A 14,675-nucleotide genomic window follows, 5' to 3' on the forward strand; every position below is an offset into this window, starting at 1 on the left:
ATATAAAAATATTATAATATATATATATATATATTATTCTGACTCTTCCAAAACGCACCCGCTTCCTTAATTTTTGGAAAAAAAACGCTTCCGCGTTTCCAAACGCTTCGCTTCCACGTACCCGCACCCGATTTCATGCAGCCTAGAGTAAACATCATATATACCAAATTACCATTTAATTCCTGATGGATGACTATAGCTTCCGACGAAGGTGTTGGGCGAAGCATAAATGAGGTTAAGCCGTTAAAGGATCGGAGTGGGAGAACAGTCCGAACACGGCAGCAAACCACCTCTTCCTCTGTTTTAATTATTTTTTCCTCAAATAGAACCCTCAATCGCCTCTAACAGAATCCCTAACGATGTTGAATTGGTATTTAGTACATGTGTTTAATTGTACGGTCAGGACTTGCCGGTGTGGGTACTCCATGGAGTACTGAATTCGTTTCCCCATATATATAGTGAAAGAAGGAAATCTTGTCTCTGGTGATCATATTATAAAGGAATTTCCGCGCTAGGAAGGAGGGAAATCTAAGATAATTGATAAGAAGAGTAGTAGTGTTCTAAAAGGTGATAGATGTTCCCAGAGATCCTATATTAGTCAGTCCACTATGAGTTATAGTATATATAAAACAAAATTAATATATAAGCAGCACTTTCGCTCAGCAGCATGCAGAAGCAGAAGGGAAGCTGGCCAGGGTTCTAGTGGAGACCAACTCAAATCCCACCTTCGCACTGCTTTTCTCTGTTCACCACTTACTCTTGTTCATTTTGTGTGGTAAGCGTGGACTCTGGGACTCTGCGGCCACTTAGAAATATTCAGAAATAGAAACATTGATCGATCTCTGAAACTCTGAAAGTAGGTAAGCATCATCCTCTCTACAGTTTTAGTTCTGCATTCATTTCAATATTATTTCTATCAATCTGATCGATGTTGAAAAGGTTCATACTTTAATACTTACTACAAATCAAACGAAGAAAAACTGGGAAAGCTTTAAATGTTTCTTAATCAATGTTTTAATCACATTGCAATATTTGTCTCTTTCCTTAAGTGACGTCCAAAAACGACCATGTTGTCAATTAAGCTACAATGTGGGGTTGATGTTGGAGTTGAAGGAATGACAAAACTCAACGCTTTCGTATAATGACCAAACTTGTAACTCATGTAAAGCTTTGCGAACTTCAAATTATATATACAAATATCGAGAAAGTACGTTCCATATATACTGATTATATTGAACGACTTAATATTGTCCGGTCTGGTTTACCATCATGAGGTGCATGCATAAATATGTGATGCCGTGATGGATAATTGAATAAGCAGACATTGCATGTATGGTTTTTTAGTGGTAAACATGCCATCTTTAGGAAAACTTGCACAATCCCTAATCAACAAAGACGTCAACCGTGACACACTATTAATTCGCTTTCTAAAACAAGAGTTCAAATGTATGCGATATGATATTATAGTTAGAAACACAGATACCAGCGAATGTTTCCTAAAGAGAACCAAATAGTATCCGAGAGGGTCATACTTTGTAGTGGTTGCTAATACCTTGTCATAATTCAATTTAGGCATAGGTGATGCTGGTAATCAGTTGACTGGTAATCAAATTTCATGCATCTTTATGATTTAATCGGCAAGTTATGCTGTAGCTAGATTAAAAACATTATTAGCCCACATATAACTTTTTCATATTATCTATCACCAAGAAATATAAGTCCTACCTAATTAAAGATTTCTGTGTTGAAAACTTGGAAAAATCTAAAATATATCGAATATGTAGATATATACGACAAAAAATTGCCCCCCATAGAGATCGATCTTCTAATGCTTTACTCATCACCTTCCTTAGTGCAGCGAGGAATAAGCAGTGAATTAATATCTTGTCTTTTTTGGGTCAATGTGAGTGCTATATGAGGGTATCTTGGTATAAACTTTAAACTAATGAGTTTGTGTGAGCGGGGTGACAATTAATATGAACGTTGTCTCAACTCATCATGGCCATGTTTGGATGGCTAGAAGTCTTTGACAGCTTAATTTGTTATTAGTTGTCTAAGTTCATTGGATTGTTAACTACTTTAACGTGCTTCAAATCTTCGCTAGCAAGAAATGTGCCTATAGTAGATACCAACTTCTATGGGTTAAATACATGGACCAAAGACATATTATGAGGTGACTTTCTTAATCGTAAGGTCTAAGGACCATTCCATTGAAAGAAGTTGTGGCTATACGTATTTCACAAAAAAATATTCATTACGCAGGATCATATATATGCATGTGTTTATAATTTGTATCTACAAAAAAAAAATGAATTCAAATTTTGGACATCAATGAAAATTGATCTGGCAGAAAAACCAGTGGGCTACTGCATGCATGGCATTGGCCTTAGTGATCGTGTTCATGAACCCCAAATCTTTCTAACGTCATTTCCTAGCTTCGCAACCCTGTTTTTTTTTTTTTTTCCTCTTTTAGATTTTGACCGTCTTTTGCCTCGTAATTCTCTATCCTCTCAATATTTGTGTCTTACTGTATAAAATCGGTATTTGAAGTTTCTGGGTTTTCTTTGTTTATCAGGTGCGCAGTGTCTGATAATCCTCCTTAGGGTACGGTTTAGTCTACGTACACCACTGGTCAGACGAGGATGTTTCTGCTTTGTCCTAGCATCATTCGATTGACTTATAATTCTTGTTTTTAGTTTTTAGTTCACTATTTTTCAGGTTATTAGATATCGATTCACGATGCGCACAAATCCAAGGATAGATGCCAGTGCATGGTGAATTCGGTTGCAAATCTTGATGTTACTGCAGGTACGGTGAGGTTTGTCAAAAATTAAAGACCAACGTACGTTCTGCTTGGAGGAAAGTTCTCAATTGCGTTTCTTCTAGTATGTTTTTGCCCCGCAGTTTACAAGTTTACATTTTTCAGAACCTGTTTACGAAATGAATCATGTCAACATATTGATTGTTGTGCAATAGAGGCGGACCTAAGACACGGCGCACCAGCAGCCGCTAGGCAAAAAAAAATTGGGGGAGACTAACTTTTGCTTCCCGTTGAGCAGAAAAATTAAACAAACTAATCTCAACTATGCGTGCTTTGTTAGGTGTTACTTATGAAGGAAGTCAAACGTGAAGTTTGTCTATTCATATTTTCAATTTAAGATTTAGGTGAGGCTCCTCTTCTCAACTCAATGTCTCGGTTAGTCTCTAGTGTATTACGCGCTCCTAGCTCCATTGCTCTTGTCAATCTATAATTCTTTCATTTTCAAATAAGGTGCAAACACTTTAACCCTAAATCCTAAAGTTTAATCCAGGCCCCTCCATATTTTGTTATCCATTTGTTGTTGTAATTTATCTTATATAATTAATTTGGTTATTTCAAACTAAGTTTTGCGAGAAATTTTTTGCCTAGTAGATTGTAATTGCAATAAGTTTTTAGGTTTTAACTAAAGCCAAATTGTGATATGTAGGTTCTATGTATATTGGCAATTTGGATTAGAGCTATATATATATATATATATATATATATATATAGAGTTTTTCAGGTGCGGAGGTCCGTACCTTAAACTAAGGTATGGATTTTTCATTTTTTATCAACTTTTCGATCGAATTTTCACATCTCCACCGTCCAATATCTAGGTTATAATGTATAAATCATCTCCACAAAATTTCAGCCGATTTCATGATCATTAAGGTATCAAACTAATCAAAACCAATGAACGTATTGAATTTGCCGAACCTGAACCGTTCATATTTTGAGTAAAAATATCGAAGTTATGAGTATCTTAACGGTGATGGAATCAGGTGAAACGTTTTGAAGATGATATATACGTTATAACCTAGATATTGGACGGTGGAGATGTGAAAATTCGATCGAAAAGTTGGTCAAAAATAAAAATTCGTACCTTAAGCTAAGATAAGGGCCTCCTTACCTGAAAAGCCCCGTATATGTGTGTGTGTGTGTGTGTGTGTGTGTGTGTGAATGATTATATAAATGATATTGACTCAGAGTGATCATATATATATAATATTATATATATATAATATTTCTTATTGACCCTTTTGGTTTGCAATTCTTATATATATTTTGAATTCTCGAAAAACACTTTGAAATTTTCTATTTTCGATTACCAAGAGTTTTAACAATTATGGATAAATTTATTTTTTCGCTCACCTAGGTTTCGGACATTAGATCCGTCACTGTTTTGCAAGCATCTCATACACATTCCCACACCCAATCCCCTCACCCACACCTACACCTACACACCCACACCCACCTCATCCTCTCTAATCTCACATACAATCTTCGTCTTCTTCCTTCCCCAAAATTAAAGCCTTAATTCCTAAATTTGATTGATTGATTACATTTGGGACCTTAGGATTCAGCTCTACACTCCACCAACGAGTTCTGCGCGGCCTCTAGGAAGCACTGGATCGAATTGGGGATTTCATCATTTGGGATTTCTGTGTTTGTTTTGCAATCTCAAGTCAGTCAGGTGGATGAGGTGATGGAATTGAGATTGGGTTTACTTATACTTTGGTTTTGGACCTTTTGGTTCTTTTAGTTTGGGTTGAGTACTTGAGTTGGTTACTTGAAGTCTTGAATTCGGTTTGTTAATTTGCTTCATTTGTTTTTCGTTTGTCGAGAATTTATAATTTTTAATTCGTAAAGCCAGTGGTGATTTAGGATAGGAAATCCAACAATTCATTACTTGATTTATTTCATTTCCCCAACAGCAAAACACCTTCCAGAATTTACTTGATTGTTGATATCTTCATTATTTGCTTCTTCTTTGGTTTAAAATTTCAAGCATCCCTAATTTAGCCATCTAGAGTTTGCGAGTGCCTCTGCAAAGTGAACTTCATCACAAATATTTCACTAGACTTCGTAGTTAATTGTGCTTCTTGGTCATTATTATTGCATCTGACCCCCTAGTCTATGTTAGACTTCTTTAGGTCTTGTTTACTATATATTAATTTGACAAACACTATTTAAGGTAATGTTTCGAAGTGTTTGGAAAAACTGCCTCTGTTTTTCGTAGTATTTACATGAGTATAGTCGCTTATTCTAAAATGACGCATATACTCTCACAGTTGATATTTACTACTTATTATTTAGTGATACATAATTTATTTGATGATGCATATATCATCGGCTAGGCTTAGCTTATGGCCTGTTTTTTCGCTTATTTACTCGATTGTCACTCAGTATATTTTTTTTTTGTCATGCTGTCCTCCTCTCTCTCTCTCTCTCTCTCTCTCTCTCTCTCTCTCTCTCTCCATGTATCATGCTTTCTTTGATACTCTCTCTCTCTCCACTTAAACTAGTTCTAAAAACTCTAATTCGCTTACAATCAGGCTCTCAATTTATATAATTTGACAAACACTATTCACGTTACTGTTTCTAAGAGCTTGAGAAATTTTCCTAGCTCTGTTTTTGTTGTATTAACTTAAGTGTCATTGCTTATTTTAAAATGACGCATATACCCTCGCACTTATTATTTACAACTTATGTGGTGATGCACTTTTAATTGGTGACGCATATACTCTCGGTTGGTTCGGCTTATGTCATTTTTTGGCTTATATACTCAACTACCACTAGGTATAAAAAAAAACATTGTCTTATTCTCTCATCTTCTTCTCCTTTGAGTTGCACTCTCTCTGTATCTTGTTTTCTTTGATATTCTCTCCACTTAAATTAGTTCTAAAAACTCTAATTCGCTTACAATAAGACCCTTAACTTATATAATTTGACAAACATTATTCACGATAATGTTCCTAAGAGCTTGGAAAAACTGCATAGCTCTGTTTTTTGTTGTATTAACATGAGTGTCATTGCTTATTCTAAAATGACGCATATACCCTCATACATGTTATTTACTAATTATTTGGTGATGCACTGTTTAATTGGTGATGCATATACTCTCGGCTGGGCTCGGCTTATGCCCTATTGTTTTACTTATTTACTCGATTGTTATTGGGTAAAAATGTTTTTCCTCATTCTCTCCTCTTCTTCTCTTCTAATTGTCCTCTCTCTCTCTCTCTCTCTCTATGTATCTTGCTTTCTTTGATATTCTCTCTACTTAAACTAGTTCTAAAAACTCTAATTCACTTACAATCAGAACCTCAACTTATATGATTTAAAAAATACTATTCATAGTACTGTTCCTAAGGCGTTGGAAAAATTACCTATGTTTTTCGTTGTATTTACATGAGTGTCATCGCTTATTTTAAAATGACGCATATACCTCACAGCTGTTATTTACTATTTATTATTTAGTGAGACACTGTTTATTTGGTGACGTATATACCCTCGGCTGGGTTCGGCTTATGCCATGTTTTTTCACTTATTTAGTTGACTACCACTGGGTATAAAAAAAAAATTTGCCTCATTTTCTTCTCTTCTTCTCATTTGATTGCCCTCTCTCTATATCTTGTTTTCTTTGATATTCTCTCCACTTAAACAAGTTCTAAAAAATCTAATTCACTTACAATCAGGCCCTCAACTTATATAATTTGACAAACACTATTCATGGTACTGTTCATAAGAGCTTGAAAAAACTACCTAACTCTTTTTTGTTGTATTAACATGAGTGTCATTGTTTATTCTAACATGACGAATATACCCTCGCTCATGTTATTTACTATTTATTATTCGGCTTATGCCTTATTTTTGCTTATTTACTCGACTATCACTAGGTATAAAAAAAATTGCCACATTCTCTCCTCTTTTTCTCCTTCAATTGCTCTCTCTCTCTCTCTCTCTCTCTCTCTCTTTGTATCTCATTTTCTTCGTTATTCTTTGCACTTAAACTTGTTCTAAAAACTCTAATTCTCTTACAATCAGACCCTAAACTAATATAGTACTATTAAGAAATAGTACAACCCGTGGCAGCGCGAGTATCGTAAATTTAGTATTGCACTATTCATCAACTTATGAACAGTGCCGGCTCCAATGGCTTGGCTTGGCTCGGCTCGGTTCGTGCCTTATTTTTTCACTTATTTACTCGACTATCACTGGGTAAATTTTTTTTGCCTCATTATCTTCTCTTCTTCTCATTGCTCTCTCTCTCTCTCTATGTATCTCGATTTCTTCGCGATTCTCTCTACTTAAACCAGTTAAAAAAACTCTTATTCACTTACTATAATAACCCGAATTTCAATACTATTTCTTTTAATTTCTCGAAAATTAAAGGAATAGTATTTTGATTGAATTCACATTTTACATCTTTTATTTTGTCGTTGTTCGAAGTAGAAATTAGTTTCGTGAGCCAAATGTGTGTTATTTGATTTAAATTCATTTGACCTAAGAGTTGATTTTTAATCCGTCACTCTTTTCAGAAAACTTCTTTCACGAAAGTCGTAGAGTTCGTCAATACGAGTACGTACACGCACGGCACGCTTTATCAGATGTCATATGTGGAAGTTGTTAGCAACATAAATTTGGTTTCCGATTTTGGAAAGAGTATAAAAGGAAGGAGAGGAGATTAGAATTTAAGAAAATCAGTTTTTCCCAAAACCGCGCTCGGTTACTGTTCACTTGACTAAAAAAACTTCTTCGACCAATTTATCCACCGTCCGACATCGCCTCGTGTGGTGCCACCTATCAAACTGACGCGCTCGATGATCTCCATCTTTTGAGCTACGCATTGCACGCCGGCGACAACCACACACGGCGCAGCAACTACCGGAAGTTATTGTTGTATCAGCGCCGTCTCCTCCAGTCGCCATAGCTCGAGATTCTTGGAGTGTTTTGCATGTCTCGGTCCCATAAACAATCCCACAAACAGAATCGAGCCAAATCGAAGTGTAAGTACTCGAATCAAGAATTTCAATTTCTATGATTAGTAAATAGTGCCTATTTTATGTTCTTCGTTGATTGGACTGTCTAGGCTTGGATTTAGACCTTTTTATCAACTATAAAGTTGTTGTAAATGTTGTTTAGATTGTGGTGGTAAAATTTGGTGATTATTGATAGTCACGGGAAAAAGTGGTGGTGCTACCACTATTGGCGGCGTGTAGGGTAATGTTTCGGAGTTATAATTTACTCCAATGTGATGTGTTCGTCGATACGAGTGTTTACATAGGTCATTTGCATGTGTTTGATTAATTCTTGACTAAGTTAGTTGTTGTTAAAGGTTTGGTGATTCTAGGTTGAAATTGAAGTTGGTTGTTTTCGGGAGTTTGACTATTCTTGGTTTGGTTGTGGAGGGTTGTGTTGAGTATTTGTGTAGCGTTAAGGTGTTGGTTCTCCGCAGACCTTGCTAGGTCAAGGAGGAAGGTTGCCGCTTCGGCAATCTTTGTGTTTGGGGACTAAGAGTTACGTTCATTGTAGTGTGTTTGGTTTGGTTATTTACTAAGTTCAATTGTTTCACTTAGCTTGTGTTTGATATTGTGGAATAAAGTTGCAGCGAGCTTTAAGATGAGTAAACCTCACGTCTATGCTAGTTACGCTTAGCGGTAACTAGACACATTTCATTGAATTGCTTATTTTTAATTTATAATGAGATTGTGTATATATTCGGTGATATATATATGGATATCTAATTGGGAAAACGGATATGTGTATATATATATATATATATTATTGCTTATATAGTGTTCTGTTCATTTAATGCTTTGAGATATTGTGCGCATTTCATTGGTTTATATTGATTGTGGAGGATGAGACCGAGAGGAAATAAAATGTACCTTCAGTAATGTTGTGGTGCGTTTGTGAGTTTTATTGATTTATTGAGTTATGTTAGTGGAGGAATGGACCGGGAGGGTAAGAGAGGTATCTCCCGGTAAAATGGATTTGTTTGTGGGTGTGTTGATATTGTTGATGTGTTTGTGGTTGTTTGATTTTCTGGTATGGCCTTAGTGGCATGTTGTGATGTTGTTATGTTCACTGTTTTTCTTTGTTTGTATTAACGTAGTCCTTGGACCATTAACCAATATAATCGTTTTAAAATCTGTTTTGTTTTAAAATATATGAACTTGATCGACTACGGTTCATAGGTAAGTAAATGAGATTTTATAAAATAGTTTCAAAAGGTTTATGGTCAAGGACTATGTTAAATGTTGAGTATCATTGTGTTGATGTTGTGGGTTGTAGTATTGGTTTCTCATCTCTTTGTTCTTATTGTATGTTTAGTGATTTCCTGAACTACGTTATTATGCAGGAATCACTAATTATTCATCTGTGTTTAGTGATTTCCTAAACTATGCTTTTATGCACGAATCACTATTCAATATTTTGTTCTTTTTAGGTGTAATCTCCTGAACTAAAACGTATGCATGAATTATACTTTTAATATTTATTTGTTTAAGTGATATCTTGAACTATACTTTCATGCAGGATTCACTAATTGTTTTTCTTGCATTTTCGTCTTGTATGAGTGGGTTTGTTGTTGTTGTGTGTGGTGGTGTTGAGTTGTGGCGTGTTGGGTTGTGTTGTATAGTTGTTATTATGGTTATAAGGGAGGGGATGAGTTAGTCGCAGTAATCTCAGAATTTGTGTTGAGTGAGTTGTTTTAAGGGAGGCGATAAATCGGTCGCAATAATCCCAGAAATTGTGTCGAGTGACTTAAGTCATTTGATATTGTTTAAGGGATGTGATAAGTCGATCACAATAGTCCCAGTGATTGTGTTGGGGGAGTTGGTCATGCGTGATTGTTGTTGAGATTGTTGAGGGTTTGGTTGTTGTCGTTGAGATGATGATAGTAAGCTGAGAACTTAACTGTGATTGAGATGTTGATGCATTACATATTGTCGTTGTTGCATGATATGTTGATATAAACTGTTGTTGTTTATATGTTGAGAATTATTTGGTTTACTTATACAAGCTGTAAAGTTTTCGGGTTTGTGTTTGCAATCTCAGTGTACCAATCTGTGGTGCAGGGGTTAGTGCTGCAAGTAATACTTAGAAGCAGGGAATGGTTGAGCAACTTGGCAGCAGTTTGTTGTCTTGAAGTTGTTTTCCCTTTTAGTTTTGGTGAAGGTTGTGGGAAACAATAAATTGTACTTGTTTATTGATGTAAATTGTGAGTTTGTGTTTTAGTTGTTAACTAAGTTGTTGTTTGAACTCTTAAAGGATATTCAACAACTATAATATAATTTTAATTGTATTGAGGTTATTTTGTAGTTTCGCAACCTTGATTTCGAATTTTCATTGTTAAAAAATTTGGGATTGTGACACTTACAATCTACAGCAGCGCGCAAGTATCATATCCTAGTATTGTAGAAGATGTTGAGGCCGGGCTTGAATATTGACAGTATTCTTGAAGTAGATTGAACATCGAACACATATTTAGTAAAATTATGTTTTTTTTAATACATGAGTCTAACAAAAATCAGAGCCCTTCACTTGCACGTAGAAGCGAATCAAGCGATCGAATGGATCAAACCACCCACTTATTTAGAATGTAATAACCCGAATTTTTAGAAACTAAATGTCGAGTATTTTCAAAGTGTTAAACTTGTGAAATTAATTCAAGACGACATTTGGAGGTTTGCGACATTTCGAAATGAAAACGGAAACCTTCTCGGATCGTTTAATTAGAAAACGTAACATTACCGCAACGTATAGATCGGCTTTTATTCCGTCGCTCGGTTACGAAAACTTCCTTCACGAAAGTCGTAGAGCTCATCGATACGAGTTCGTGGACACGTCACGCGTTTGAATCGGACGTTGGACGCGAAAGTTATTAACATTGGAAGTTCGTTTACGATTTTGGAAATAGTATAAAAGGAAGCAGAGGAGATTAAAAACCAGAAAATCAGCTCGGGTACTGTTCACCCGACCCAAAAAAATCTTCTCTGGCCGATTTCTCCACCATCCGACATCGCCTCGTGTCATGCCACCTATCAAACTGACGGGCTCGACGATCTCCATCTTTTGGGCTATGCCTTGCACTCCGGCGACAACCACACACGGTGCAGCAACCGCCGGAAGTTACTGTTGTGGCGGCGCCGCCTCCTCCGGCCACCATAGCTCGAGATTCTTGGGGGGTTTTCTTTGTCTCAGTCCCAGCAACATTTCCACAAAAGGAATCGAGCAAAATTGAAGTGTAAGTACCCGAATCAAAATTTCAATTTCTAGGGTTTGTGAATAGTGCCGAATTTATGTTCTTCGTTGTTTGGACTGTTTAGGCTCGGATTTAGACCTTAGTGTCAACTAGGAAGTTGTTGGAAATGTTGTTTAGGTTGTGGTGGTGAAATTTGGTGATGATTGGTGGCGGTCTGTGAATAGTAACGCCGTGTGAATAGTAACAGTGAGTAGTGATCTGTAACAGTAAATGTGAACAGTGTCATGGTAAAACAGTATCTGTGAACAGTGTTGTGGTCAAAACTGTTACTGTGAACAGTGGTTTAGTAAAAACAGTGATTAGTAAACAGTGTCATGGTAAACCAGTAACTGTGAACAGTGTTGTGGTAAAAACAGTAACTGTGAACAGTGATTAGTAAACATGAACAGTGTTCCGTGAACAATGTTTTATGAACAACAGTTAGCTGTACTGAACTCGTCACCTGATATTTTAAGTATCATTTTCTAAGCATTTATCGTGCTATTAGGTGACTGACGAAACGAGTGAGGAAATTACTTTCAGGGTCGTGGAAGTTGCACGCAGGAAAGAATGTGAGTAAAATCTCACATATTTACGAATCTACCCTTGCGAAGATTCAAGATTTTACAAGAGTTTTTAATATTGAATTACGACATGTATACGATATAGTGGATTACATATATATTGTATAAATGGTAATAAGTACATATATATATATAGTTTGCTATATTATATACTGTTATGAATTCATTGGAATTGGTCATTTCGATGACGAGAATTAAATATTGAGCATGTGATTTGATTTTTGTACAATAAGATGTGTGATTATCGTACGTGGTTTTAACATGAGTTTGTTAAAATGTTTTGTCTTCGGACGAGTTTTGTCTTCGGACGAGTTTTGTCTTCGGACGAGTTTTTGTCTTCGGACGTGTTTTATGAAATATGACATGTATATGATATAATGGATTATATATATTGTATAAATGGTAAATATGTACATATATATATATATAGTTTGCTATATAATATACTGTTATGATTTTATCGTGATTTATGTCATTTTGATGACGAGATTTGTATATCGAGCATGTGATTTTGATTTGTACAATATGATGTGAGATTATTGTACGTGATTTTAACATGGAGATTGTTAAAATGTTGATTTGTCTTCGGACTTGATTTTTGGTACAATATGATGTGAGATTATTGTACGTGATTTTAACATTGAGATTGCTAAAATGTTGATTTGTCTTCGGACTTGATTTGGTACAATATGATGTGAGACTATTGTACGTGTTTGGCAAGTCGGAACCTAGCCTTTGGCCGAGCGAAAGTTACGATACAGTTAGAGCTCTAGTCTGTCTGCCGGACATTGGGTAGCGAGGAGGTTGCCCGATGTCGGACTTCGGGTAGCGAGGAGGTTGCCTGAAGTCGGACTTAGGGTAGCGAGGAGGTTGCCTGAAGTCGAACGTTGGGTAGCGAGGAGGTTACCCAATGTCGGGCGTTGGGTAGCGAGGAGGTTGCCCAATGCCGGCGGTGTACTACGTGAGGGGTAACAGAGGTGTACCAACGCTCATTAGTACCCGTATTATAAATGCATTTGGGTAAACAGAGGGGTTACCCAATTGCTCATGAGTACTTTCATTTTCATATTTTTGGGACAACCAGATGGGCCGTCCATTTACTCATGGGTGCATTTATATTTGTTGATTTGTGGATTCCCGTATATATTGATATGCGAGTTATGTTTTTATTTTACTCATACGAGCTGTAAAGCTTACCGGGTTTGTGTTTACAATCCCGGTGCACCAATTCAATAGTGTAGTGGATAACTCTGCAGGTGTGGATTAGCGGGAATTGACGGACTGCTCAGAGAACTTGAAGTTATATATTTCCAGCTGGTGTGAGGATGTTGTGTGACTATTTTGTGAGGTTGTTGTGAGGATTATACATTTCCATTTGTTATAATGTTGAATTATAATTTGGTTTGTAATAATCGGTTTGACTGAGTTGTATTTTGAACTCAGAGATGATCCGCTGTGGCATTTTAAATCATTTCGATTCGTTGAGATTGTTTGGTGTTTAACGACTTTGAAATTTTGAGTTTTTATGCTCGAAATTTTAGGGTCGTTATAGTTGGTATCAGAGCCTAAGTGCGTATTTGGCGATTATCAATATCATCCGGGAGCGATGATCCGACTGCAGGCGGGCACCCATCACATGCTCCTCGGTATTGATATGTCGTCGGGTACGCGAGAGTGTTAGGAGCCATACCTTATGGTTTGGTCATGTAGAGAGTATTGTGACGATACTCCGATGATTCACCTTCTTCTGAAATTTCATGATTGATATTGGTTGGATCTATTTTGTCGAATTCGAGACTTCACATGTATGACTGAGTATTAATTGTTGAATGGTGATGAATTTGGAAAAAGGGCCGTGAACAGGGCCGAGGACGGACGAGAGGTCGCGGCCGAGGTAGGGTTGCGGGCCGAGTCCGCAATGTGGAGAACCTTTACGAGGAGGTTGCTCCACGGGCAGAACAGGTTGACCCTGCTGCTGTCGTTAGAGACGACGATAGTCGTGTGTTAAGTTGATCAAGGACTTTAATCGTCTGTCAACGTCTTATTTCATAGAGGCCTGGATCATACGGTAGTGGACCATTGGATCGAGGGCATCATAATCTACTTTGAGATGATTGAGTACCCTGAGAAAGAGAAGAAGATGATATCGACACTTATTAGTGATAGTTCGGTAGAGGAGATGGTAGGATTGACTCCTACATCTATGAGAAACTCTTTATGTGTCACTTCGCATTTGGAGTGTTCCTCGAATTGGAGACAATGAAAGACTTGTCCTATTGTGAGTGGAAGTGGAGAGTTCTCTGCTTATTTGATTGTGATTCCGGATCATACCTATGATGTGATCATAGGAATTGATTGGTTGAGTACGCAGTACACGGTGATTGATTGTTTTGACATGGTGGGTTCATTCGTAGACCCAGGAAACCAGAGTTTCGTATCTTTGACTCGAGGTGGATAATGCCATGAGAGCTTGAGTCATGGCATATGTTGAGTATGTGGATCTGAAGTAGCTATCACAGACATCGTTGTGATATCAGAGTAAAGTGAGACGTTTCATGAGATACTGTGTTATAGCCCCTATAACGAAGACGCCGTATGGATGAGACAAATGAATTCAAAGACTTAATGACTGGTGCGATCAGCTTAGAGAGGCTACAATACTCTATGAGTTTGACATGCGATCCAGATACTTGAATGCTAACAGGTTTGAGTATATAGTTTCCTATCAGGGCAGAGAACTATCAAGGAGTCTTGATAGAGAGAGTTGACCCTATATTGAGGGATGTTCAGTGTTTAAATGTTAAGGACTAGATTTTAGTTATGCAACTAATCTAAGTTGAAGCCTAACAAGGTTGAGATATTATGTTCAGGTAAGAGATGTGTAGACTATAGGTTGGAGGTGGTTAACGAAAATTTTCGTGACTAGCATCTCTAACGCTATTGGTAACAGAGTGTAGGGCGTATGATACGTCCATAAAGTGGTAATATAATTATTGAATTGAGATTCACATTTTGTCGACGTGACATTCCAAACTTGTTTTGGTTC

General features: G+C 36.8%; 1 long non-coding RNA gene across 1 annotated transcript; it reads left to right on the forward strand.

Annotated features, from left to right (window-relative positions):
* The first annotated feature begins 11,551 nt into the window (after positions 1-11,551).
* On the forward strand, positions 11,552-13,419 carry LOC126786453 (uncharacterized). The gene is made up of 2 exons (XR_007671196.1): positions 11,552-11,617; positions 12,871-13,419. It is a non-coding gene; the product is annotated as an uncharacterized LOC126786453 (long non-coding RNA).
* Positions 13,420-14,675: the final 1,256 nt, after the last annotated feature.

This window comes from Argentina anserina, chromosome 3 (assembly GCF_933775445.1).
Source record: "Argentina anserina chromosome 3, drPotAnse1.1, whole genome shotgun sequence".
In the NCBI taxonomy this organism is placed as follows: domain Eukaryota; kingdom Viridiplantae; phylum Streptophyta; class Magnoliopsida; order Rosales; family Rosaceae; genus Argentina; species Argentina anserina.